Source organism: Ambystoma mexicanum, chromosome 10 (genome assembly GCF_040938575.1).
Source record: "Ambystoma mexicanum isolate Mex_15411 chromosome 10, UKY_AmexF1_1, whole genome shotgun sequence".
NCBI lineage: Eukaryota > Metazoa > Chordata > Amphibia > Caudata > Ambystomatidae > Ambystoma > Ambystoma mexicanum.
Window position 1 is genome coordinate 1,134,268,902 of NC_090932.1, and position 17,512 is coordinate 1,134,286,413.

The 17,512-nt window shown below is 43.3% G+C and overlaps 1 protein-coding gene across 2 annotated transcripts in view; it reads right to left on the reverse strand.

Annotated features, from left to right (window-relative positions):
- The window catches only part of RNF181 (ring finger protein 181), a 293,004-nt gene that overhangs the window by 65,867 nt on the left and 209,625 nt on the right, over positions 1 to 17,512 (reverse strand). The window contains exon 1 of one of the 2 annotated variants that reach the window (XM_069619038.1): positions 16,363 to 16,448. The exons of the other annotated variant lie outside the window; for it this stretch is intronic. The gene's annotated coding sequence lies outside the window, so the exon portion shown is untranslated. Of the gene's footprint in view, positions 1 to 16,362; positions 16,449 to 17,512 lie in introns of those variants that run through there. 2 annotated transcript variants of the gene reach the window in all.

Below are 17,512 nucleotides of genomic sequence, written 5' to 3' on the forward strand. Positions count from 1 at the left end.
TGCTTCCACCTAACACAAACACATGTGTGGAGAGGAGGGGGGGGGCTGCTGCAACTGGCAAAGCAAACTGAATAGCTTTTCTTAAGTGGTCATTTAGGCTTTATGCTCCCCCACTGGCTACTGGTGAAGATGAACATGTCATCTTGATAACCTGCATGCCACCGATCAATGGAGGCTGATGGTAGTATACGCTTGTGCGCATATACACACACAACACACACAGACGCACTCTCTTTACGTTACAGCCTTTAGTTTACTTGCGGGCCAAAAGGTGTTCAGTACTCACGGACATGTTACCCTTTGGTATGGCAGCAGGGAATACCCACATAGATGAGTGAATTTCGCAGTGTGACTTATTATATTTAAATTCAATGATACAACCAGGGAAATCCCCCATTGCCATATGTTTAGAGAACATTATCCATTATAAATATATAAACCCCAAAGCCGCCAACCCAAAGTAAACCCTTTTCCTTCTTGGCACTGTATCTATTCTTCCTATTGCTAACATATTGATTTTGTGTCAGGCACGTGTAGTTTATGGAATGGCATTAAAAACTGCTCCAACTGAAACTACTTGGCAGACGGCACATCCAACAGTGCAAGACCAAGACTGCGCAGCACTTGCTTACTGCAGCCTTTCCAAATCAGATTGAAAAGCACACTTTACGGTATGAACGGTATATCGGTATAAACAATGTGACGGTTATAATTGTTCAATTAAGTGGTTCACAGTATCTTTTACGGTATACCGTTACATCCCTACTAGCGACACTCTCTCCAAACACTTCCTCATATCACATGAACTACTAACCCACTCCCCTACTCCTATCTCTCACACCTATGCCACACTCTCGCTGTTTCCTACAATACACTACACTATACACCACTGATACTGCCATTTACCTCTCAAATACCTCACCTTTTCTAAACTCCACCACCAGCACTCTGCTCCGCCCTCCGTCCTTCACTAGGTCTCTCGGTCCTCCTTCAGCTTTTCCCTTGACCTCACCCGTACAACCCACACTCTGCCTTTCATGCCTGTTTTAAAAATATGGGGCTGGTGGTTCAGTGCCTTTCTCACCATTCCATTGGTCGTAGCACTCAACTGGCACCTTACACCAGTCGGTGCCCATCTTTCACCCAGCACCCAGGTGAGAAGCTTTAAAACCCCTTCTAAGTCCTTGCCCCTTTCCCAGCATGGGTTCGATAATAGTCTCTGCTGGTTTCCCTTTCTGTCGTAATGTGAGTTTGGAGCTTCAGTTTTCTGAAGTTGGGGCGGGTCCTGTGCTCTTCCGAGTAGCTGGTTGATTCTTGTGGCTCGTCTGTGCAAATGTTTTGTTGGTTCTCCCTTTGTTTGAATATGGTCTGGGTTTTCGCAGCTTCTCCCAGGGGGTTTCTGGGAGTTGTGCTTCTGAAATAAAATATAAAGAGAGAGCCATGGCTAGCAACTTTATTGGGAGGCATTATGTGATGAAGAGCGGAACCATTAGCAACATCTAAGGCACAAGAAGGGATTTCAGGAACCCCCCACCCCACAACTCCCACTTCCCATAAATCAGGGCTAGGTCTCACTTTAGTTTTAATGATCTTCCTGCATCTGGTTGGGAAGAGTCTCGCTTACCTCCCCCCTCTCACCCTTCAACATGGTCATGACCCTGACCCTGTCACAAGACTCTTTGTTGAAAGCTAAAACTGGATAAACAAAGACTGATTTCCTTTTTTCATAAATAACCTGCCCTATAAATAATAGCCACAGTGAGCCGCATTCCACCATGCCACTGAATCTCTAAAGGTAGTTGACTAGTCATATCTGTGCTGGCCAGAGTTCCATCCTTCACACCCATTCATTTGCACAACAATGGTAAGGTCATTTCCCAAACAAACTGGTCCCAAACGTCTGGTTTTTACTTTTGATTCCAGTGGCTCATAGAACTCACCCCTCAGTCCCGATCGCTTAACCCTACACAATCTCTCTAGACATCTCTTGCAAATGCAGGGTCTTATCAACGGCTCATTTAACCCTCTTCTACAACAGCTGCAATTGTAATGCTCTCCAAGCTGACATGGTACCTCCCACATACTCTGCTCAAAGCCCAGTAACTAACACAAGCCCATTCATTACTCCTATGATATTCCCTCCTTCTAACTCATGTCCTAACCTGCATTCCTCTGACATGGCCACATTTGGTGGTGCCCTCCTCAATGCCAGGTCAGTGGTAGAAAACACAGCTAACATTCATGATATACCGTCATTAAAGATGGCCTACATTTTCTGCCCATCACTGAAGTCTGGCTTGCATATTATTCAGCAGCGCTTACTCATGATCATCTGATGGATTACCACAACACCCTTTATAAGAAGTGGAGGTGTTGCACTGATCTAGGGTCAAACCTCACTGTGCAGAAAAGTCCTGGGATCCACCTAGGACTGCTTAAACATACGTTAGTAAAATGAACCATAGGCCCAATCTCTTCCTTTACCTGGGCCGTTGCTTACCACTCGCCCCAGAAAATCTGGACTCTTTTCAAGCAGATTTCCTAGATTTGGCACAGCACATTTTCCATCTCACGATGATCGTTCTTCTCTCCTATATTAACATTTTCACCATTTAGCAAAATGTCAAGCTGATGACGGGCACAATCTTGGCTTTAGCCAACTGTTGGGCAACCCTACACATAAAGCAGATCATACTGTCAACTTTCCTTTCCCCTTTACTCCTACCCTGTACATCACTGCATACCAGCGGGCCTTCTTTTCTGATCATGTCATGGTCTATTTCTCTACACCAGCTCTCCTCAAAGCAGACTGCTACTTCACATGGCACCAAACCTGGTATAATATGACTTAGAAAGCAGAACAATATCTCATTTGATGTCTCCCTCCTCAGCTTCCCAGAAGATAACAAAACAATATTCAATCAGATGATAAACACAGCCACCATATGGACAAAGGGACCCCTTTCTAAAATGTAAAAACCAAAATCACAAAATCCTTCTCCAAGAAAAGGATTCTCTGATGACCATCAGCTTCTAAAATAGAGGGATTGGGGAACATTGAAAGACAGTGGCTGATCCACATATCTCGTGTCAGACCAATGACAGTGGCTACAAAAATGCCAATCTCCATACAAATGGGCCTAATTCCAATCTCGCCTTTCCAGAGCAGAAAACTCTCACTAGGAACATTAGGAGCCTTTCCAAAAGGACTGAATCCCTCATGAAAATCACATATTGCAGCCCCCACTCAGTATCTACAACACCTCAGGACCTTCTTAATAACCCTCTCAGATAATGCCCTCATGTTCACTGCAAGTCTTTCCTATCAGTTCATCCCTTTACCCTTCCACTTATTTTGCAAATTTCTAGAGGCCTCTAATGAGACAATTGCTAAGATCATTGGCCACCTCAAACCCTTGACACTACCAACGGAAAGTCATCAAGCTAGGCCAATCTGCTCTTATCACAAGGCTTGTCAATGCATTACTTTCCAGTGGTTGAAGTACCTAACGTTCTCAAACATGATATCTTAACTCAACCATGCAGCTAAAGAAAATAAATATTACCCATTCACACTGACCAACTATAAACCCATTTCAGGCAAACCCTTGTGGAAATAATATCCTGGAAAGCACAGGGTTTGTTGAACTGCCAACCCACCTTGAACACATCATTCTTTTAAAAGACGTTCAGTCTGTTTTCTGACACATAATGGGGACAAATAAAAGAGCTTAATGAACATTAGCAAAGAGCTGCTCATTTCCAGCAACTAGGGATATGCCAGATCTTTATTCTCCCTTGGTTTCTGTACAGTTCATCACACCATTATCCCCTCTCTTCCCTTTAGGAACCCAGTGGATTATGTGCTATGGCCTTACAGTTCTTCAAATATTTCTTCCTAAGACACCCATGCAGGACACATTAGGTGGGTCCTCCCCCCCACCCCCCGATCCCCCAATGATTGGCTTAGTCTCAACTCCTTGTCAATATTTAAATGGCTCCTCTGACTCACTTTCCAGAAACCATAATATTGGCCTTGATCTGAATCTAAATGACACATGCATTAGAGATCTACATTCTTAAAGCACCCGGAAACTACATTAGGTTACTGACTGACACATCAATGTCCAACTCTCGACGCAAAAAAACTAAATCTGCTTAAAAGCATTGAAGAATAGAAGCACTTCTCCTTGGAGGACCCCGACCTTTCTTACTTTCGAATGACCTCACACTAAATCCGTAACTGTGGTGCATTTCTGATAACGATTTGACATTATTCTTATAGGTCATATAAGGGCCAAAAATGTTTTCTTCTATTTTTGCCTTTGTGGGATCTTCCCTTTATTCCTATTCCCACAACGGATTGCTCTCGTCCTCGGTACCATCTTTCGCTGGATCGACTATTTTAACAGTGTGCACGGTGGCATTAAACACACACCTTGAGTGGGATTCAACTTGTGCAAAACAATGATGCATGCCTCATTGTAGGACTGAAATTTACAGACCTCATCAGGTGACGTCAAATTCATATCAGACAGGGCAAAAAGTAATCGTATCAAGATCTGTTATCACAAGCAAACAATTTCACCAAGCACAAAACAGAAAAAAATGCATGTAATATTTTGCATTTCTGGAGTAAGCCAATGGGCCTCATTACCACCCTGGCAGAATGGATTAACGGGTGCCGTTAATGGTGGCGGACCCGTTAAACCCATTCCGCCTCATTACGAGGTTCCCTCGCGGGACCTGATGTGGACGTCTGGTTTTACCAGACATCCTTACCGAGTCCCGCGAGGGAACCAGGGAGCTAACAACAGCCGGTCGTAATCGGCCCTTTGTTAGCTCCCGCACCCATTCCCGTTGAGCCCTATGGGGGCTCAAATGGGAATGGGGAAGGTCCGGGCCCGGGTTCCCTGTAGGGGGAATTACCAGGCCCTCCAAACTCGGAATGGCCCGGTAATTCCCCAGTCAGGGAACCGGGACCCGGACCAGGTTTTGGTGGCAGCCATGCCCTCATTAAGGGCATGGCTACCGATAAAGTCGTAATGAGGCCCGATGTGTCTCACTTTCTTTAAACGTGGACAATGCGTTTGGCAAATTTGTTGAAGCACTATATTGCACTGCCAAAGTTTAATCTGGGTGTTTTCCATTGCTGCGCCAAAGTCGATTCTAGGCGGGTCTCCACTGCTGTGCCAAAATTAAATCTGTGTTTTGCATTGCACTGACAAAGTTAAATTTAGGTGGTCTCCATTACACTACCAAAAGTTGAATCTGAGGGTTTTTCCATTGCTGTGTAAAAGTTGATTGTAGATGGGTTTCCATTGCACTGCCAAAGGTAAATCCAGGTAGTCTCCATTACACCACCAAAAGTTTGAATGTGAGTGTTTTTCCATTGCTATGCCAAAGTTGATGCTAGGTGGGTTTCCATTGCACTGCCAAAGTTAAATCAGAATGTTTTTCCACTGCTGTGCCAAAGTTAAATCCATGTGTTTTTCATTGCACTGCCAAAGTTTAATCTGTGTGTTTTCCATTGCTGTGCAAAAGCTAAATCTAGGTTTCTTTCTATTGCACTGCCAAAAATACATTCTAGGTGGTTCTCCATTTCACTGGCAAAGTTGGATTCTAAGTGGTATTCATCACTTGTAAATAGTAATCGGCTCCCATTAACTTGCCAAATATAAATTATAAAGAAACTATCACTGCACGTAAAAAAAGAGACTCTTTGTAAGCATTTACACTGTGTTCATTTCACACCCAGTTGCGCAAATAGGAATTTGTGTAAACATTTTGTCGCTGTTATATTTTGTCTCCCAGGGGAGCTCAGAGATTGGCAGGGCATAGTTTTTCACTCCTCGCCCTATCATACCGGCCCCGGACCTACCACCCTGCACTTTTTTCCTCCCCTTTCTCAGCAACCTCGCCCCTCTGCACCCCACATTTCACCAATAATAAGGCGACTCTGGCAGCTCACTAGCACACCACTCTCCAGGACCCCATCAGCACTCCACGCATCACTACAGGAATAAGGCGACGTGGGCAGATTGCTGGGAGCGCCACCCTCCCAAACCCCAACTTGTCACCCCGGGCCAACATCTCGCAACATAACACACCCACCTCTGCCGAACCCACCCACTCCCGATCTGTCAGCAATGTTGCACCGCCCCTCAGCTTCGTCCTCTCTGCCCTCCCCCTCGGACACCAAACTCACGCTTCCCCTCCCTCAGTGTAGCACGAGACGCCCTGGCCAACACAGACCCATCAACAAACACTCCTACTCTCTCACACACTCCTGTGCCCCTCAAGCACTCCACAAATCACACAGACAGTGCGCATCACAGACCGTCGCAACACACTGCTCTCCCCATCTCCTTCCCAGTGCACCCCTCCTATTCTTACCAGCCTTCCCCTAACCCTGTCCTAACACTTTTCACTGCCCCTGCCAAATCCCCAATCCAGACCAACATCCATCTCAACCTCCATCCTTCTGAACTTCCCACCTTGCAAGCCCACGCTCCCCACCCCTCCCAACCCCCCCACCACTACCAAATCCCACCCTACACCAGAATTCTCTCAAACTATCTTGCTTGCTCACCAACACCAGATTGGGTGCCAAAAATAAACACCTTTGACCTAACAGCCACCCCAGTCATCACTGAAACCTGGTTCACCAGTGACTTCAATCCTATCGCACACAAGACCTTCCCACTGGCTACTCCCTGCTTGTACATAACAGGCCCAGCAGAGCAGGGGGGTATAGCCATCCTCCACAAACAACACCTTTCAGTAATATTCACAGAGAATCTACCTTGTGGGACTGAATGCATATCTATTCTCGCAAAGTTCCAACTCAGCCCTTCCTTCTCTCAGTTTCCTTCTCCTATATAGGCCACCCGGTTACGGAATTTTGCAGACTCCCTCTCAACCACGCTCATCTAGCACCCCTCGCTCACTTTGCAAGGAGATTTCAACATCTGGTTTGATCTTCCTGTCGATGACCTGCTCCCTCACCGGCAATCTGGAAGCTCCCGGCCTAGCACAACTGATTTCTCACCCTAACCACATTGCAGAGCACACCCTTGATGCACTATTCTGCACATCAGACCTATTCTTGCCACTCTCGCCAACAAAAACAAAAACTTTTTTTTGAAACTCATAGCGACAAAGATGGCCTCAGGCCATCGAATGGCATAAACTATAACAAGAATCTAATACTTTTTACGACTCTGGCTCCAGCAAGGTAAGTTACCTCTAGCGATGATGGATCTAAATAAATCTACTACGAAGAACAGCCTTAAGTAACCCCTCCATAGGTCTACCGATGGATTAACCTAGAGATAGATGCCATAGTATTATTAACAGTTTTGCGACACCACTACAACCAGTCTAACCCTCTACACCCTATTAAAACCTATCATGCCGCTAGAGAACACTCCCTCACCTATCTATCCATATTGATTTGTATTACACCATAGATAGGAACAGATATAGAGGCGTAGACACAACACTAGAACCTGCGGATGATAACAGAGCCTTGCACAGTAACATCCATGTTGTTACTGCCCTAGTCTAGTTACCCTCTACTTCATAGGCAGGATTCCAAAGAGTGCCTTCTAACCACTAACTTTTACCTTTTACATCACCTCTAATCTGCCACCTCTAATAGCTGAATTCTTCCTATAAATGATAACAGCACTTTAGGCAAACTACTAATGATAAACTCAGGGGAGATCATATAATAAGACGATACCTCACGCTAAAAATAAAGAAAGAACTTAACCTTATCGTCCCTAAATCTCTCAAACACCTAAGACCTAAGATGGCGCCCGCAATATTATACTAAAAATAAAGTAAACTAGGTGAGTCCCAAGAGCTAAATCTAATCTAATACAAACTGCGTGAGAAAAAAACGATTGACACAGTGATAGTAGATTTCTACCTAGAGAACACTTACTAGCCTAATTATACGTCTCTCTAACCTAGTGACAAAACACTGGCACAGACTATTCTATTAAGTGCGACTTTACGCCCCAACCTCTCAATCACAGAGAGTGAGTCTGAGATACAGAGAGAGCCATACAGGTAAGAATTCTCTGTAATACGGCCACATATTTATGGAAATTATTCCGTTGTTTTTAAAAAAACAAGTACACATGTACAATAGTGAGACCTTTCACATCTTTCTACCTCCTAATAGGCCCTACTACACTAGAACCATAAAGAGTATGAACTCGAACTAAGAGACAGACAGCCTCTCTTCGAGACAACGTTTCTACCAACAAGGTAATGGAGACGATTTAAACAACAGAGCTAAATACAGTATTTCTAGATGTTTATAACCTCGACCAGCCCTACTAAGATCTCGCTGGCTTCATCCTAGATACTGTCAGTCATTAACTCCACAACAGAGTAAAAATCTGGGGAAACCGGCTAGATCTACCAGTAAAAGAAGTACCAATCCCGTAGAAAACACCTCGAGGGAATCACTTTAAAAAAAAAACAGCAGGTATGTTGTTCCTCTCTAATAATAAAAAAGCACCTATGTAAAGAAACAAAGAGATACAATTGAGGAGGGGCAAACATTCTGGACAAATTAAGGAATAGTCTCCCTAATGCTTATTCATAGGTCGGAACTACGGCACTAAAGGCTGAATAAAACCACTGACGACCAGTCCCAGTGTTTTTGGGGACACTGTCCACTAGAGATTAACTTCACACCCAAGCAGATAATTTATAAATCTGCCTGAGCTCAATTATAATAATAATAATAATAATAATATACTAAAGGAATTGAGCAACTAAATCTCCCCCTTTCTTTCTTTTTTCCGTTTTTCAACAGTTACACCATACAGAAAAAAATCAGCAATTCTTCGTTATTAGCAAAACGTTTGATGTAATCATGACCAATTGTATGTTTTAATATTACCACAACCAATGTGACCATTCTCCTGATGAATGTTCTGCTATCCACAACAGAGAACAGAAACATGTTGAGTCCTAATAAATATAGAATGAATAAATTTAGATTTAGATTTTGTACTGTGAATCTTAATAGACTAATTGAATCATTTGGTCTAACTGTTGACAAACTCGACAACTACCTCAGGTTACATTGAATACTAAGTGTATACTACTTGCCGTCAGCAGGGAGTGTCAAGGTTTGGATTGACTAACGTGGGCGGGGATACTATGCTGATATGGCTAATACAGGCCGTACCGAGATGGCAATCGTAAAGCTAACAATGAACGAACAGCGTAGGGCCGTATCGAGGATGCTTTGCCATGCGCTAGGTAAGCTATGGGTGCAGATAACGTAGGGGTTGTGATGGATATAGCGGGCGTGGCATGCTAGCTATGATCTAGGTAAATCTAAGAGCTAGTGGTTAGGTGTTGCCTGGATAAATGGCAGTGGCGTCCCTAAGTCAAGAGCAAGATGGTGTAGGCACATAGAAGATTCACAAGAAAAATTTCCATTGAGAATACATTGTGGCTCGTTAGTGGTATAGAATATAGTGTAGTCACGGTGAGCAACATAGAATTAGTATGCAAAAGATATGTAAATGCAAGGAGGTAGTGTGCATAGCAGGAATACAGTGAGGTGACACGAAGTTTAGATTAGGAATGTTGTACTAATAATTTTAATGCCACCAGAAGTTACTTGTACCCTACATATAGAATGAGCAACAATACATCAATTTTGTGAACCGCTAAAATAAGAAGTTAGTGAGATGAGTCAGGCCGTGCACATTCTTTAAAATTCCACTCAACGTTAAGGTTTACCCACTCAACCTAAGAGAAATGCACTAGACCCATGTTTGGCACACTGCTGCCACACAGAGGCCAGCCATGCACAGTGAAACCTTTATTTTACATTTACTGCAAACAAAGTAAAAAAGTTAAGTAAACATTTTAAACATCCCCTACAAATGATATTGGCTCTACTTAAAGTCTACTCGACTATGCGAGTGGGCAAAAACACTTTGTGAGCCCTGGAAGAGTGTCTCTAAAATATAAATGGTTAGACTAAGCAGAGTGTGTGGCGTAGCCGCCAGAGAACTGGGCAAACTAGAGGGATTATTGTAGGTTGCGGCTATCTCACTTTCAGGGTAGCAACAGGGCAATGAGTGTCGGATCAACGGATGGGTTGAGCACCAGTTGCAAGATATATGTAACCAGCAGGTTACAGAACTAGGTTTGCCATCACAAGCATTTGGCCGTGTGATCATCTACATTTTCAAAAGTGTCCACTCGTCAACAAGATGCACCTTCCCCAACAAAATGAAATACAGTTGACACTGAGATTTAGTTACACTAACTTACACTTTACTGTAAAGCATTGAGACAATGCAGTGTTTTACAGTAGCAATGCTGCAATTATGCATTATTTAACAAATATAACTTTTAGAAATGGAATGGCATAATTAACACATACTTCTTTGGCAGAGAGGATACAGTTGGCTCAATAAAAGTATTATCCCGATTACTTCTGGTTTGCAATTATTTGAGAAAGAACAAAGAATCTTGCCTTGCACACCCGCACAGGCCTTTGGCACATGAGCAACCAGAAACCACACAGGTGGCAACAGTGCACAGTACAAGAAACTTTAACATAACATAGGAGTGGAGGAGAGGATTACTGCTGCACTCTCTCTCTATTGGCCCCTTTGAACTTGCAGTGAACAGAGAAAAGGAGGGTGGAGAGAGCCTGCAAGCCAAGAGAAGAATGCAGGGCGAGCTCATTGAACAGGGTAACTTAAATAGCTAGCTTTGCTACACAAGTGCAAGACATAAAATAAGCAGTGTCGCATAGCAATTTGCTATACAATTCTGTAGGTTTGCTAATCAAATGTACACTTGTGTAGCAAAGTTAGCTATTTAAGTTGCCCTCTTTAATGAACGCACAGCTCTCCCTGCATTCCTCTCTTGCCCATGATGTCCCTCTTTTCTCTGTTAACTTCAAGTGCCAATGGAGAGAAAATGAAGCAGTAATCCTCTCCTCCACTCTTAAGTGCTAAAGACATGTGTGGGAGTGCTAGGCGAGAATTTATTTTTTTAAATAATTGCAAACCATAAGTAATCAGGATGATACTTTTATTAAGCTTTCTATATCCTGTCTGGCAAAGACAGTATGTGTCAACTTTATATTTATATAAAATGATTCATGCAATTCCATTCCTAAAATGTAAGTTATTACATAATGCATAATTACAGTATTAATACTGTTACACACTGCATCATCTCCATGTATTACAGTAATGTTTAGGTTAGTGTATCTAAATTTCATAGTGTCCACTGTATTTCATTTTGTTGGAAAGATGCATCATATTGACAAGTGAAACTTTTTGAAAATGTACATGATCAAATTCTTTTGATGGCAAACCTAGTTCTGGAACATGCAGATTGCATACATCTTGCAACGTGTGTTCAAACCATTGGGGAAACCCATATTCCTTGAAATTCGGTATATATCACTCTGTTGGTTTAAACCAGGTACCCTGAAAGTGAAATGACCACAAACTACAATATTCCACCTAGTTTGCCCAGTTCTCTGCCTGATACACAATCCACTCTGCTTAGTCTTTCTTGCCACTTGCATAATGAATACAAAGCGAAATAGATGCTTACGCAAAATAGTGATCACTAGTTCCGTCCAGTCTGTACATCTACAGGTCTACTGCAATACCAAACACTGTAGCTGGCCTACAGAGTACGCTTTGCTTTATGATTATATTATATATTACTACCTACAGGAAACAGCTGGCCAAACTGCTTTCATGGCCTTTTTTTATCACATATATTTATTTTATGTCCATTCATGCAGCTAACATTTTACAGGCACTCATCTATGGTTCGCAAAGTCTTTTCGTCCACTTGTATAGTCAAGTAGATTTTTATAAAGGGCGAGTAGCATTTGCAAGCGATGTTTGAAACTTTTATTTAACATTTACTTTGCAGAAACATGTCAAATACAAGTTTCACTGTGCATGGCTGGCCTCTGGGTGGCAACAGTGTGCCAAACATAAAGTGGGTTTTTAGGGACTTGCACTATTTTAAAGAAATCACATTTTAAATGTGTTGTCCTCGATTGCTATGGGTCGAGTGTATTTCTCTTAGGTTGAATAGGTAAAGTGAGTTACCCGACCTGCAGGTCTAGTCTTATTACAGCGGTACGCAAAACAGCTGTATTGTTGCTCATTTTATGTCTTGGGTACAAATAACTTCTGGTGACATTAACATTATTTTTACAAAATTGCTAATCAAATCAGCCTGTTTGCTAATCAAAAATAATTTCATCAGCAAACTCTGCTAATCAATTTTTGAAAACTAATTTATGCCTTGAAGTGCCCATTAAATTAGCAAACCTACTGAATTGCATAGAAAATTGCCACGCAACACTGCTTATTTTATGCCTTGTGAAGGACTTGAGGGATAGGCGGCTATCGTGCCTGGATGAACGGGTTGGCCTGCCATGGTAAAGGTAACAATTGTGAAGGATTAGTATGGGCATGATATCAGGGAATACTCGCCATGCTCTCCACCTGGAAGAGTCTGCAAGTATTGCCTGTGCTACTCTAGTTGCAATTTGTGAAGCATATACTGTGCCGTCATTAACCGTTTTATCTAAGCTGCAGAAATCGACAGAGGAAGCCACTACCTGATCAGGCGCACATACAACAAATCTCCACCTGAACTGCTAGGTACGTATAACGCACCACTTCGGTGGACACTGGACGCAGGCATGGCTACACGCAGTCATCAGAATATAGCAACAACTATGACAAATACGGTCTTGCTCGTCACATAAATGTTCCGCCTACTTACACCAGACTACGCCTCAACAACTCCGACATCAGTATGCAGCAAAGACCTATGATAAATTCAGGCACGCTGGACACATAGCGAGTCTCTAGAACTTGCGCCATTTCCTGACCCCTCTCAGCGCCCATCCACATTCCCGGGTTGATTTATACCAGAGTCTGGCCAGCCCTGCTAAGCCTTATTTGGGCAAATGCACACACGCATTCTAATTCTACTCTGTGACCTCCAACACTCTGGACTTCGGTCACCAAGGACGTTCCCACCACCAGCGCATTGAGACTATAATAATGGTAAAAGCAGCTATATAAATGACAACGACAATACTATTGGTAAATAACATAGCTGTCAGCTGACCCATGACTCAAAGTGTTGGCCCTCAATAAAACCCCAAACCCTTGAGGCCCCGAAGGTGTCGGGAAAACTGCAAGCAGGGCAAGCTGAGAAAGAAGGTAATCATTTTACCAAAGTAATGTTCATTTTAGATGCAAAGCGAGCGGGTTATATGTGAAAACTGGCTTTGTGAACGTCTGCTTCTACCAAACTGTCACAGAGGTTTGACCTTCTGCGATCTCCTAAAGGTTGCAGTTTTCGTAGCCAAGAAGTGCACAGCCTTGCAGCCTCATCCCCCCGTCCCCAGTAAATAATACAAGCGCTTTGGCCAAACATTATTGGTGGGGGGAGGTTCAAAATAATGTATTAAGGACCCTGATATACAAGTGTTTATGATTGGGTTAATTGCAATGCCAAATAATCGTGTTTGCTCCATCTACATATTCTAATTAGTCGAAATTGAGCCCTAATGGTGATTACCATTTATGCAGACAAGGTCGCAAAATCAGGGCAGCGCCAGTCACTGCGTTGATCGCTGCATTTTCTAACAAGCAGGGTGGCTTTACGCTCTGGGGGACACGGCACTTGTACATACAAGTGTTTATGCCCATCATCACCTATGGCCTTGAAGCCCTCTTCTCGTTTGACTTAGCCTGGCTCCAAGTGATGGAAGGTAAATTCTGGCGTTGAATATTGGGATTGTCCTCGGGAGTGCCGATGGCTTTGATAAGACTGGAACTGGGTCTTCCATCACAAAAATCCACGGTACTAAAAAGGAGAGCCGGATTGTACCTTAAAATGAGTAGCTGTTGCGTTGCTCAAACCCTCTATTGTCTGTGATACACCAAGAGGTGGTAAAAAAAACATACCACTACACCACTATTCAAAGCAATGACTATATTTCTTGCAGATATAGGATGGATACATAGAGGGGCAGCATACACTAAGGAAGTACATAAAGCACTTGGGGAAAAGGGTGGACCTCTGGGACTGGCTCGAGAACTTTCACACTTGAGCACTTTAAAGAGCTACCACTTCATCAAATATAGATTGTACTCGTATATGAAGCCCCAAGCCTACTTGAACCTCTGCCCTACGAAAAGACTCAGACGCTTCATCACTCTATTTAGACTGGAACAATTACCTAGTCTGAGGATCGTGGGAGCGACGGAAAATATCCCAGTTCCTGAGCGAGTCTGTCGTCTTTGCAAGTCACCTGACTGTTTGGAGACAGCCAAACATCTAACGGAATGCACCTTGGTGAATTTGTACATAACCCCCAATATATCTGCGAAATGCCTTTTTGGCTATATTGTACAAATACTTGTAATATGCATTTGTTTATAGCCCTTTATAATGTATGGCTAAAAATCGCGCTAAATCTGGGCCCACTGATTTGAGTTACCTGCGACCCGCAATTCGAAGTAAATTTAGGTCAGTACGAACTTGGCACAGCCCGGATTTAAGCTGCATATATGAGCCTGATGTGAGCTGCTATTGTAAACACGCATATTGTTATGCATCGTGCATAAGTCTGCATAACATTTTGGGTCAAGTTAACAATAATAATGATATTTATCATTCTTATGTTGGTATATGTTATATTCACTTGTCTTTTATTTTTTTTCTCTTTTTTGTATATTTGTGTACAATTGTTGAATATTATTTGTGTATTGTTTTAAGGATACTAATGGAAATTGTTTTATTATGTGTAAAGTTTGAATTTACTTTCAATCTGTATCACATTAAAGAATAAATAAATATACTAATTACTGATGTTTTACAATTCATTAAATAGTAATTCATAGAACAGTTTTTTTAAACAAATGTTTTGTTTTTAAAAAAAGGTGAATAAAAGAGAATTGAGCTTGTTTCTAATGTTTAAGTACTTATCCACAATGTTCTAAGTTCACAGCGCATTGTGTTCTTTTAGTGAGGTGGGGAGAGCTATGCAAATTTTGCAATTTTCTGGAATGTCAGCCATGGGAGCGTGGGCAACGCACAAGTGATCCTTGAGCCCACTGTAAAAATGTGGCGTCTATGAAATAAAAACAAAAATACACAGCTACAAGGGCACCGTCAGAATATTTATAAAAGTGCTCAGGCTTAGCAGAGAATTAACACAACTTCAGGTCATCGTAGTAACCTTTACACAGCTGGGAGGACCCAGAAGAGAGACATACGAATTTTCTATGAGTATCAGGTACAGACAGGGCTTAAAGTGAGCCAGGGCCTAGGCCCACCCCTGCTGACACCTCGGGCAACCTGTGTAGTCGAAGTGCTGCACGGTTACACGAGCTGCCTGCAAGTGTCAGCACTTCGGATTCGGAAAAAAAGGCACTTCCTTTTCTTTTTTTCTAAGCCGAAGTACTGACACCTGCAGGCAGTCTGTATACCCGTGGCTTCGACTACATGGGCTGCCTGATGACTGTACTCAGAAACAGGAGGAGGGCCCGGCTCTCCTATTGTTTCTGTGTAAATTGTCATGCTGCCTGGTGACTCCTTATTCCGAAACAATAGGCACGCCAGGCCCTCCAAGCCTCCTTCTGTCTCTGGGTACAGACACAAGCAGCCCTTTCACTCAAGGCGCCACATGATCAAAGGGTTAATTTCATCCACACAAGTCCTTGAATGAACGGGCTGCTTTTGGGTGTGAGAGTTGGGGCGCACTGAGAGCTATGCCTTTGGTGGGCCCAGTCCCTCCTTTTGCTTAAAAGGGGCTGGCCGCACCCAAGGTAATAATGCCAGTGCGCCCTAACGAGAGGTCCCCCCTTGATTTAGCACCCGATTTAAGGCACTGGGTACAGACATGCACACAATTAGTAGGTCCCACTGGAGGTATAAATACGGCTGTGAGATCACAGCTATATAACACAGAGCAGTCAGAAAAACATATAGATGGGTGATCACGGTAGATACATCTATGAAAAGATTGGGTCACGGTAGAACTACAAACACACGTGCGAGAACATGATGAACAGTAGTATGCCAGCCTGAAGTGGAAATGGAGACCCTCAATGAGCTTGGAAGAGGATGCCGGGCAGTAAATAAAGAATAAAACACCAAGGCAGACAAACAGTAGAGACATATAGATAGGTCACAGAATATCGATTTATAAAGCACTGATGTCCCCGTAGTTCAATATACAAGCATGGAATCGAAGACAACAAATGCGCATCCTCCACTTCCCTTAGGGACGGTGGGACTCACACTTACTTCCTTACTCTAACTGCAGAATGGCAATGTCATTATCTAGGCTAGGCTAGGCTACTTCAGATCCGAGAAACGGACCCAAACATGAGCTACTACGTCTTCATATCACGTGACTTGCACGTTTCGTTTAAGGTGCTTATGTATTACGGCAACTCATCAAGGTAGGCTCTACAGCACCACTTAATCATTGGGCAGGCGTTACTCAGAATAAAGGCGCCGCAAGCAGTTCAATGAAAATTAATTTCCTGTAAACTAGTTTACAATGTGACACATGTTGACCCTTGCAGAATGTGTAGTCCTATGTAAATGTCACGGCTGGTCGAAGCGCATTTAACCCTATTTTTGGGGGCTCCCTGCCTAAAATTGGGGAAAACAGCCTGAGGTACCCCTTTAGGTGATAAGATTACAGACAGAGTAAAGCGGAAGGGGGTTCATGACAACGAGCAATTATACAGTTCATACATGCCAACATTCTGATGTACCTGAGAGTAGGGTGGCCAACTGTCCCGGATTTCGCGGGATTGTCCCGCAATTAGGGACTCTGTCCCGCAGTTTGCAGAGTGGCTGTGTGGGACGCAGGTTGTCCCGACGCACTTGCGTCGGGACAACTTGCCTCTAGCACAGCCACTGTGCAAACTGAAGTGGCCATGGACACAGCACGGCGCTGCCGCCTGCTGCTTTCTTTCTCTGGCGGCTCTGCAGCCCTGGCTCCTTTTGAGCCTGCAGGTCGAGCTGTAACGCCGTGACACCTGGCTTCATTCAAATGCGAATGCTTTGTTCAAGGGGTTGTGATGGTCATGTTTACAGATAAAAAAACGTGACCATCACCTCCCAAGGACAAACCATTTGCATTTCAATTAAGCCAGGAATGACGAGCCATTAAAAAAATTTTAATTAAAAAAAGGGCGGGCCAAACGTGAATGACAGTGTGACGTCATCACCGCCTTGTGGGCAAGTGTCCCGCGACAGACTATGAAAGATTATCAAAGAGTTGGCCACCTGTTGTGGCCTTTACATAGCTCTCAACTCACACGCTTTTGGCGGGTGTCACCCGCCTTGTAAACAGCTGACTCACCCGCCAAGCCAACTTCACGCCCATTCGTTTCAATGTGCCTCTCACCCGCCAAAAATAAAATCGGTTGTTTTCACCCGC